Source organism: Pan troglodytes, chromosome 1 (genome assembly GCF_028858775.2).
Source record: "Pan troglodytes isolate AG18354 chromosome 1, NHGRI_mPanTro3-v2.0_pri, whole genome shotgun sequence".
NCBI classification, from domain to species: domain Eukaryota; kingdom Metazoa; phylum Chordata; class Mammalia; order Primates; family Hominidae; genus Pan; species Pan troglodytes.
In genome coordinates, this window is record NC_072398.2 from 88,185,839 (window position 1) to 88,196,802 (window position 10,964).

Below are 10,964 nucleotides of genomic sequence, written 5' to 3' on the forward strand. Positions count from 1 at the left end.
CTTGTGATCCGCCTGCCTCCCAAAGTGCTGGGATTACAGGCGTGAGCCACCACGCCCAGCTGCTTTCTTCAGTTTTATAACTGATGAGGTTTAGAGAGAATCCTGGAAGTAAACGGACCTGGCTCATTACATAACCATGCCCTCTGGCTTGATCAACATTAAGAGAACATTCCTCTTTCTCCTTCATTAGCTGTTTGGTTCATAACCCCGATAGGCTGTTCCAAGCCATTACCTTGCCTTTTAAAATTCTCTTTCCCTTTCCTCACAACTATTTCAGCAGGTGAGGTTGAAGTCTTGGAGTTTACCAGCTATATGCACTTCTCTTGCCTTACACCTTTCTTTTCATACTAAATTAAACTCTGCCCTTTCATCCTGTATCTCTCCCACGTTTATATTTACCACAAATATAAACGTGGTCATCATTTCTATTACACCACATTTTTCTTGTTCATTTGTTTGTCTCTCCTAATTGATTGTGAGTTTCTCAAAGGGACGGACTGGCTTTCACTTTCTTACCTCCAGTGCCTCAAACATGACTTCTCAGTAGGTGTCTGCTGAGCCTCACTAGCCTTCCGACCTTCAGAATCTTCTAATTTCAGCCTTTCTGAAGAATCACTGCCTGCCTGATCTTAAAATAACATTTTTATCTTAGTCAGAATTGATAATTTATAATAGGTCCTTGTTGTCTAGTGGCTCAAGCACTTGTCTCAGCCTGGCCTTTTGAGCAATCTGTAGTCTAGATCTGGTGTCACCTTGCCTTTCCAAATTTATCTTCCAGTGGCTGCTCCCCACAAGCTGGTTTTCTTCGTGTCCTAAGTAGGCCCTACTCCTTCCTGGCCCTGGCCTTTACTTGCCATTTTCCCTGTTTGGGAAGTTTCCAGTCTCCTTTGTACCACTCTGAATTTCACAAGAATTAGCAGAATTTTTTTGGCATGAGACTTGTTGTTTTCATCAAGATGGCTTTTAAACTGAAGGAGAGGGGAGAAAAATAACCAGATAAAATTATATAGCTGAATTCCATGAAGGACATAAGACATGGGAAAAATGGATAAAGTATGTACCTCTATTGTAGCACTTATCACATTGCATGGTTCTTCCCACTTTAGACTGAGCTTTCTAGACCAGGTTATTGAAGTGGGTGGGGGTGAGGGGGAGCAAAATAGCCTGAGCTCTCTAAGAGGAGGGACTTTATTTTATTATTGTATGGCCAACAGTAAAACTATAACCTGGCATATGAAAGGTACTCAGTAGGAAAATATATACTGTATGATATGAATCATTTAAAAAGTGTTGAGATTTGCTTTATGGCCAGTTTTTGTAAATGGTCACTGAACACTTGAAAAGAAGGTGTATTCTGCAGCTTTTGGGTGCAGTGTTCTATATATGTCGGTTAGGTCCAATTTACTAAATTATGTTGTTCAAATCTATCTCTTTTTTTTTGGCCTTCCTTCTCCCTTCCCTCCCCTCCCCTCCCCTCCCCTCCCCTCCCCTTCCCTTCCTTTTCCTTCCCTTTTTCTTTCTTTCTCTCTCTCTCATTTTTTTTTTTTTTTGAGACAAGGTCCTGCTATGTTGCCCAGGCTGGTCTTGAACTCCTGGGCTCAAGCAGTCCTCCCACCACAGCCTCCCGAAGTGTTGGGATTACAGGCATGAGCCACTGAACCTGGCCCAAATCTATCTCTCTACTGATTGTTTTTTTCTGCTTGTTCTACCAGTTACTTACAGAGGTGTATTTAAATATCTCACTATGATTTGGATTTGACCATTTTTCTTTTTAGTTCTGTTCAGTTTTACTTTATATATTTTGGAGGCTATGTTATTTGATGTATACAAATTTAGAATTGTTATGCTTCCCTCCTGGATTGATCCCTTTCTCACTGTGTCCCTCTTTATCCCTGGGGATGCTTCCTACCTTCAAATCCATTTTATCTGCTATTAGTACAACTATACCACTTTGATTTTGGTTAGTATTTACATGAGAAATAATAGATCATGCCTCCTGAAATTCATATTAACCAAAGGAAAAAAAACCCACTAAGCACAGTTAGACACAAGAAATAGACTACAGCAAAACAGATTTTTAAAATTCAAAGAAAATACATGTTGAGCTCATGGCCAGAGACTTTAAAGTGAAGATAAGCCAAGAAAATGGAAAATCCTAAGAAACGAGGCCTGATGGTATTTCCCAATAAGAAATCCTTCCAGCTCATTCTACTAGCATTTCCATTCCTAATCATATGCTTGAACCTATCAAATCCTTCAATTAATTGACCTTACCAAATTTTTACAACTTTCCTCATGCCCATATTTTCCTCCTAATTGAGTTTAGATTCTATACATGATTCGTAATTGTCATCATTCCTTTGCATAACTAGGAATATACTTATTAAGAAAGTTCAAGACCTGTATGAAGAAAGTGGTAAAAATACAATAAAAAGACCTAAAATTAGACTTGTAAAAATGAAAAGACTGGGCTGGGTGCGGTGGCTCACACCTGGAATCCTAGCACTCTGGGAGGCCGAGGTGGGTGGATCACTTGAGGTCAGGAGTTCAAGACCAGCCTGGCCAACATGGTGAAACCCTGTCTCTACTGAAAATACAAAAATTGGCCAGGCGTAGTGGTGCATGCCTGTAATCCCAGCTACTAGGGAGGCTGAGGCAAGAGAATCGCTTGAACCCAGGAGGTGGAGGTTGCAGTGAGCTGAGATCGTGCCACTACATTCCAGCCTGGGCGACAGAGCGAGACTCTGTCTCAAAAAAAAAAAAAAAAAAAAGAAAAGACTTAAAAGGTTCTTGGATAGGAAGACTCAACTTTGTAAATATATCATGATGTTTAGTTGAAAACAAGAATAACCAGAAAAGCTTGAAAAAGAACATCAATGAGGGGCATCAAGCCCCACCAGCTATTCATATATATCAAGCTTGTCCAACCCACGGCCTGTGGGCCACACATGGCCCAGGACAGCTTTGAATACAGCCCAACACAAATTCATAAACTTTATTTATTTTTTTTTTAGTATTTATTGATCACTCCTGGGTGTTTCTCAGAGAGGGGGATTTGGCAGGGTCATAGGACAATAGTGGAGGGAAGGTTAGCAGATAAACATGTGAACAAAGGTCTCTGGTTTTCCTAGGCAGAGGGCCCTGCCGCCTTCCGCAGTGTTTGTGTCCTTGGGTAGTTGAGATTAGGGAGTGGTGATGACTCTTAACGCATCACCTAGGTATGCTGCCTTCAAGCATCTATTTAACAAAGCACATCTTGCACTGCCCTTAATCCATTTAACCCTTAGTGGACACAGCACATGTTTCAGAGAGCACGGGGTTGGGGGTAAGGCTATAGATTAACAGCATCCCAAGGCAGAAGAATTTTTCCTAGTGCAGAACAAAATGGAGTCTCCTATGTCTACTGCTTTCTACACAGACACAGTAACAATCTGATCTCTCTTTCTTTTCCCCACATTTCCCCCTTTTCTATTCGACAAAACCGCCATTGTCATCATGGCCCGTTCTCAATGAGCTGTTGGGTACACGTCCCAGACGGGGTGGCGGCCGGGCAGAGGGGCTCCTCACTTCCCAGACGGGGCTGCCGGGCAGAGGGGCCCCCCCACCTTCCAGACGGGGTGGCGGCCGGGCAGAGGCGCCCCCCACCTCCCGGATGGGGCGGCTGGCCGGGCGGGGGCTGCCCCCCACCTCCTGGCCGGGGAGGCTGGCCGGGTGGGGGCTGCCCCCCACCTCCCGGATGGGGCGGCTGCCGTGTGGAGGGGCTCCCCACTTCCCAGATGGGGCGGCTGCCGTGCGGAGGGGCTCCCCACTTCCCAGATGGGGCAGCTGCCGGGCGGAGGGGCTCCTCACTTCTCAGGGCGGCGGGTCAGAGACGCTCCTCACCTCCCAGACGGGGTGGCGGCGGGGCAGAGACACTCCTCAGTTCCCAGATGGGGTCGCGGCCGGGCAGAGGCTTTCTTCACATCTCAGAAGGGGCGGCGGGGCAGAGGCGCTCCCCACATCCCAGATGATGGGCGGCCAGGCAGAGACGCTCCTCACTTCCTAGACGGGATGATGGCCGGGAAGAGGCTCTCCTCACTTCCCAGACTGGGCGGCCGGGCAGAGGGGCTCCTCACATCCCAGACGAAGGGCGGCCAGGCAGAGACGCTCCTCACTTCCTAGACGGGGTGGCAGCGGGGCAGAGGCTGCAATCTCGGCACTTTGGGAGGCCAAGGCAGGCGGCTGGGAGGTGGAGGTTGTAGCGATCCGAGATCACGCCACTGCACTCCATCCTGGGCAACATTGAGCACTGAGTGAGCGAGACTCCGTTTGCAATCCCGGCACCTCGGGAGGCCGAGGCTGGCAGACCACTCGCGGTCAGGAGCTGGAGACCAGCCCGGCCAACACGGCGAAATCCTGTCTCCACCAAAAAATACGAAAACCAGTCAGGTGTGGCGGCGCGCCTGCAATCCCAGGCACTCAGCAGGCTGAGGCAGGAGAATCATGCAGGGAGGCTGCAGTGAGCCGAGATAGCGGCAGTACAGTCCAGCCTCGGCTCGGCATCAGAGGGAGACCGTGCAAAGGGGAGACGAGGACCATGCAAAGGGCAGAGGCAGAGGCAGAGGCAGAAACTTTCTTAAAACATTATAAGATTTGTGTGTGTGTGTGTGTGTGTGTGTGTGAGGCAGAGGCATAAACTTTCTTAAAACATAAGATGTGTGTGTGTGTGTGTGAGTCTGGAGTGCAGTGGCACAATCTTGGCTCACTGCAACCTCTGCTTCCTGGGTTCAAGTGATTCTCCTGCTTCAGCCTCTCGAGTAGCTGGGACTCCAGACACTTGCCACAATGCCCACCTAATTTTTGTATTTTTAGTAGGGACATGGTTTCCCCATTTTGGCCAGACTGGTCTCAAACTCCTGACCTCAAATAATCCACCTGCCTTGGCCTCCCAGAATGCTGGGATTACAGGTGTGAGCCACTGCACTCAGCCAGTGTTAGTGTATTTTATGTGTAGCCCAAGACAATTCTTCTTCCAGTGTGGCCCAGGGAAGCCAAAAGATTTGACTCCCCTGAATATATGATTCATTAGCTGGGCTTGGTGGTACATAACTCTAGTCCCAGCTACTCAGAAGGCTGAGGTGGGAGGATTGCTTGGGACTGGGAGTTTGAGGCTAGCCTGGACAACATAGTGAGACCCCTGCCTCTAAATAAATAAATGAATGAAATGAAATGAAATGTTTAAATTCTTAGTAATTAAAACAACGTGAATGGATATACAGATGGGTTTTGTAACCCATACGCTATACTAAGATAAATTTCAAATGGATGAAAGATTGAAAGTAAAAAACGTCGGCTGGGCATGGTGGCTCATGCTTGTAATCCCAGCACTTTGGGAGGATGAGGCGGGCAGATCACTGAGGTCGGGAGTTCGAAACCAGCCTGACCAACATGGAGAAACTTTGTCTCTACTAAAAAAATACAAAATTAGCTGGGCGTGGTGGCGCATGCCTATAATCCCGTCTACTCAGGAAGTTGAAGCAGGAGAATTGCTTGAACCCAGGAGGTGGAAGGGTGGGCCGAGATTGCGCCATTTCACTCCAGCCTGGGCAACAAGAATGAAACTTCATCTCAAAAAAAAAAAAAAAAAAAGGCCGAGTGTGGTGGCTCACACCTGTAATCCCTGCACTTTGGGAGGCCGAGGCAGGTGGATCATGAGGTCAGGAGATTGAGACTATCCTGGACAACATGGTGAAACCCCATCTATACTAAAAATACAAAAATTAGCCAAGCGTGGTGGTGCACGCCTATAATCCTAGCTACTTGGGAGCCTGAGGCAGGAGAATTGCTGGAACCCAGGAGGTGGAGGTTGCAGTGAGCCGAGATCCCACCACTGCACTCCAGCCTGGGTGACAGAGTGAGACTCTGTCTCAAAAAAAAATTAGCCAGGCATGGTGACAGGCACCTGTAGTCCCAGCTACTTGGGAGGCTGAGGCAGGAGAATGGCATGAACCCAGGAGGCGGAGCTTGCAGTGAGCAGAGATTGCACCACTGTACTCCAGCCTGGGCGACAGAATGAGACTCCGTCTAAAAAAAAAAAAAAAAAAAAAAAGAAGGCAAAAATGTAAACTATTAAGAAGAAGACCTCTGGTATGGTTTGGCTGTGTCGCCACCAAAATCTCATGTTGAATTGTAGCTCCCATAATTACCACATGTTGTAGGATGGACCCGGTGGGAGATAATTGAATCATGGGGACAGGTCTTTCCTATGCTATTCTCATGATAGTGAATACATCTTACAAGATCTGATGGTTTTATAAAGGGGAGTTCCCCTACACAAGCTCTCTTGCCTGCTGCCATGTAAGACGTGACTTTGCTCCTCATTTGCCTTCTGCCATGATTGTGAGACATCCCCAGCCATGTGGAACTGTGAGTCAATTAAACCTCTTTCCTTTATAAATTACCCAGTCTCACGTATGTCTTTATTAGCAGCATGAGAACAAACTAGTACAAACTCTTTCATTACCTTAAAGTGGTGAAAATATTTCTAACTATGACTCAAAATTTAGAAGCCATAAAAGGCTGATAAAGAACAAAACAAACAAGCCAAAGCCTTCTGCATGGGAAACACACACGTCTGCAGAAGTCAAGCCAAAAGAGAAACAGCAAACTGGGGAAATCAATTCAGAGCATACGCAAATAGCTAATTCCTTGGATATATAAAGAACATGTACAAATGGATCAGAAAAAACAACTATCCTAATTAAAAAATGAGCAAAGCATATGAAGGGACAATTCACAGAATGCCACTGGCTCTCTTTTTTTTTTTTTTTGGAGAGACAGTCTTGCTCTGTCACCCAGGCTGGAGTGCAGTGGCATGATCTCGGCTCACTGCAACCTCCACCTCCCAGGTTCAAGTGATTCTCCTGCCTCAGCTTCTCAAGTAGCTGGGACTACAGGCATGCACCATCATGCCCAGCTAATTTTTGTATTTTTTAGTAGAGACAGGGTTTTACTATATGTTGGCCAGGCTGGTCTTGAACTCCTGACCTCAGGTGATCCATCTGCCTCGGCCTCCCAAAGTGCTGGGATTATAGTCATGAGCCACTGCACCCAGACACAACTGGCTCTTAATCCAGGGAGATGCTCAGGTCACTTGTAATAAGAGATATGCAATTTTTTTTTTCCTGTTTTTTTTTTTTTTTGAGACGGAGTCTCCCTCTGTCACCCAGGCTGGAGTGCAGTGGCACAATCTTGGCTCACTGCAACCTCCGCCTCCTGGGTTCAAGTGATTCTTCTGTCTCAGCCTCCCAAGTAGCTGGGACTACGGGCGCCCGCCACTACGACTGGCTAATTTTTGTATTTTTAGTAGAGACGGGGGTTTTACCATATTGGCCAGCCTGGTCTCGAACTCCTGACGTGATTTACCTGCCTTGGCCTCCCAAAGTGCTGGGATTACAGATGTGAGCCACCACGCCCAGCTTCTAACACACTTCTCTAGTGTGTATCCTTTTTTTATGAGACAGAGTGTCACTCTGTAACCCAGGCTGGAGTGTAGTGGTGCTATCTCTGCTTACTGTAACCTCTGTCTCCTGGGTTCAAGTGATTCTTGTGCCTCAGCCTCCCGAGTAGCTGAGATTACAGGCGTGAGCTACCACGCCCAGCTAATTTTTATACTTTTAGTAGAGACGGGGTTTTGCCTTGTTGGTCAGGCTGGTCTTGAATTCAAGTGATCCGCCTGGCCTGGCCTCCCAAAATGCTGGGATTATAGGTGTGAGCCACTGAGCCCAGTCACTAGTGTGTACCTTTTCAGTCTCCACTTCTCCCTACTCTCTAGATTTCCTAAACTTCCTTTTTCCTCTGCACTCTAAGCTAATGAGTTTACCTCTGAAGAAATCAAAGAAATCGCCATTATCTTCTCACCAACAAATCTACAAGCTGTACCACATGCTTCTCTCGTTGTGGTGGCTAGTTTTCTCTGCTTTCTTTTAACCCTCAACTTGAGCTCAGGATGCCATCTCTTCTCTCCTCTATTACTTGATACCACAACTGTTCTTCCCCCACCCCCTTTTTGAGAGAAGGTCTTGCTTTGTCACCCAGGCTGGAATGCAGTGGCATGAGCATGGCTCACTGCAGCCTCCACCTCCCAGGCTCAAAGGATCCTCCCACCTCAACCTCTGGAGTAGCTGGAACCACAGGCACTGCCATGCCCGGCTAATTTTTAAATTATTTTTTATTTTTTATTTTTTGTCTCTCTCTGTTCCCCAGGCTGCTCTGGAACTCCTGGGCTCAAGTGATACTCCTGCCTTGGCCTCCCAAAGCGCTGGGATTGTAGGCATGAGCCACTGTGCCTGGCCTCTCTTTTCCACACGATTAATTTCTTGCTGTTTACTGGATCATTGCTATTAGCACACAAGTATTTCCATCTAAACAAAATACCTACTCTGCGTTTATTCAACATCCCTTACAGCTGTTGCTCCTTTTCTCTGCTGGCCTTCTCTGCAGAATTTCAATTGAACTGTCTATAGTCACAGTCTATTTTTTTGTGTGTGCGTGGGGCTGTTGAATAATTCCTTCCATAATTTTCTACTTTACAGACAAACTAATCAGTCTGTAGTTTACAAATCTGTTTTGAAGGACTATGGAAAACAAATGTCAATGACAATGAAATTTTTAACATTTATTATACATTTAAGCAACTTTATGGGAAAAAGAATCTGATGAACATCAAATTACTTGCATGCTCTAAAATACCTTCATGCTTTGTAACTGTATATGCAGATGTTTTATATAGTAATAACTGAGGTGCACACTGTTTGTATTTACTTTTTTCATTTTAGTTATTAACAATATTTCATGTATACTTGTCCATTATTAATATTTTCAAAACAGAAAATATAAAATTGAATAGAGATAAATGCAAAATGTACTTTGGTTAAGAAAGAAATGCGGCTGGGCGCAGTGGCTTACACCTGTAATCCCAACACTTTGGGAGGCCGAGTCGGGCGGATCACCTGAGGTCGGGAGTTCGAGACCAGCCTGACCAACATGGAAAAACCCCGCGTACTAAAAATACAAAATTAGCCAGGCGTGGTGGCCTATAATCCCAGCTACTTGGGAGGCTGAGGCAAGAGAATCGGTTGAACCTGGGAGGTGGAGGTTGCAGTGAGCCAAGATCGCGCCATTGCACTCCAGCCTGGGCAACAAGAGCAATACTCCATCTGAAAAAAAAAATGCATAAGTATAGGATGTGGGAGACCCAATTTAATAGTAGTTCAAGTGAAAATAAAGGGCTTACCCATTTTAGTATGCTGTAAATTGAATATAACTCAATAGTGTAACATGGCTATTATTATATTTGTGAATGCATGCTTTTTAAATTTATTTTTATTTATTTTTATATTTTTAAGAGGCAGGATCTTTCTTGTTCCTTTGCCCAGGCAGGAGTGCAGTGGTGCAATCATAGCTTACTGCAGGTTCGAATTCCTGGGCACAAGTGATTCTCTTGTCTCAGCCTCCGGAGTACAGGATTACAGGTTACACCACCACAACCAGCTAATTTTTTATTAAAAAAAAATTTTAAATTTAATTTTCTGGCGGGGCATGGTGGTTCACGCCTATAATCCCAGCACTTTGGAAGGCTGAGGTGGGAGGATCACTTGAGCTCAGGAGTTCGAGACTAGCCTGGGCTACATAGCAAGACATCGTGTATACAGAACAAAACAACAAAAACAAAGAGAGAGAGAGAGAGGAAGGAAGGAAGAAAGGAAGGAAGGAAAAGAAAGAAAGAAAGAAAGAAAAAATTAGCAGGATGTGGCAACGCCTGTGGTCCCATCTACTCAGGAGACTGAGGTGGGAGGATTGCTTGAGCCCAGGAGGTGGAGGTTGCAGTGAGCCATGATTGCACCACTGCACTGTAGCCTGGGCAACAGAGCAAGACCCTGTTTCAAAAATAAAATAAATAAATAAAGGCCGGGCACGGTGGCTCATGCCTGTAACCCCAGCACTTTGGGAGGCCGAGGTGGGCGGATCACCTGAGGTCGGGAGTTTGAGACCAGCCTGACCAATATGGAGAAACCCCGTCTCTACTAAAAATACGAAATTAGCAGGCGTGGTGGCACATGCCTGTAATCCCAGCTACTAGGGAGGCTGAGGCAGGAGAATCGCTTGAACTCGGGAGGCGGAGGTTGCGGTGAGCCGAGATCGCGCCATTGCACTCCAGCCTGGGCAACAAGAGTGAAACTCCGTCTCAAAAAACAAATAATAAAAATAAAAATAAATAAATAGGCCGGGCGCGGTGGCTCACGCCTGTAATCCCAGCACTTTGGGAGGCCGAGGCGGGCGGATCACGAGGTCAGGAGATTGAGACCATCCTGGCTAACACGGTGAAATCCTGTCTCACTAAAAATACAAAAAAAAATTAGCCAGGCATGGTGGCGGGCGCCTGTAGTCCCAGCTCCTCCGGAGGCTGAGGCAGGAGAATGGCGTGAACCAGGGAGGTGGAGCTTGCAGTGAGCAGAGATCGCGCCACTGCACTACAGCCTGGGCGACAGAGCAAGACTCCGTCTCAAAAATAAATAAATAAAATTTCTTAGACACAGAGTCTTTTCCCTATGTTGCTCTGGTTGGTTTCAAACTCCTGGCCTTAAGTGATCCTCCCCTCCTGCCTCAGCCTCCTGAGTAGCTGGGATTACAGGCACACGTCACAGAGCCCAGCTGTCAGTGTATATACCTTTCTCCAAGACTTTAAATTTCTTTCTTTTTTTTTTTTTTTTTTTTTTGAGACGGAGTTTCGCTCTTGATGCCCAGCAGGCTGGAGTGCAATGGCGCGATTTCAGCTCACTGCAACCTCCTCCTCCCAGGTACAAGCGATTTTCCTGTCTCAGCCTCCCAAGTAGCTCAGATTACAGGCATGTGCCACCACGCCCGGCTAATTTTTTTTGTACTTAGTAGAGACAGGGTTTCACCACGTTAGTCAGACTGACCTC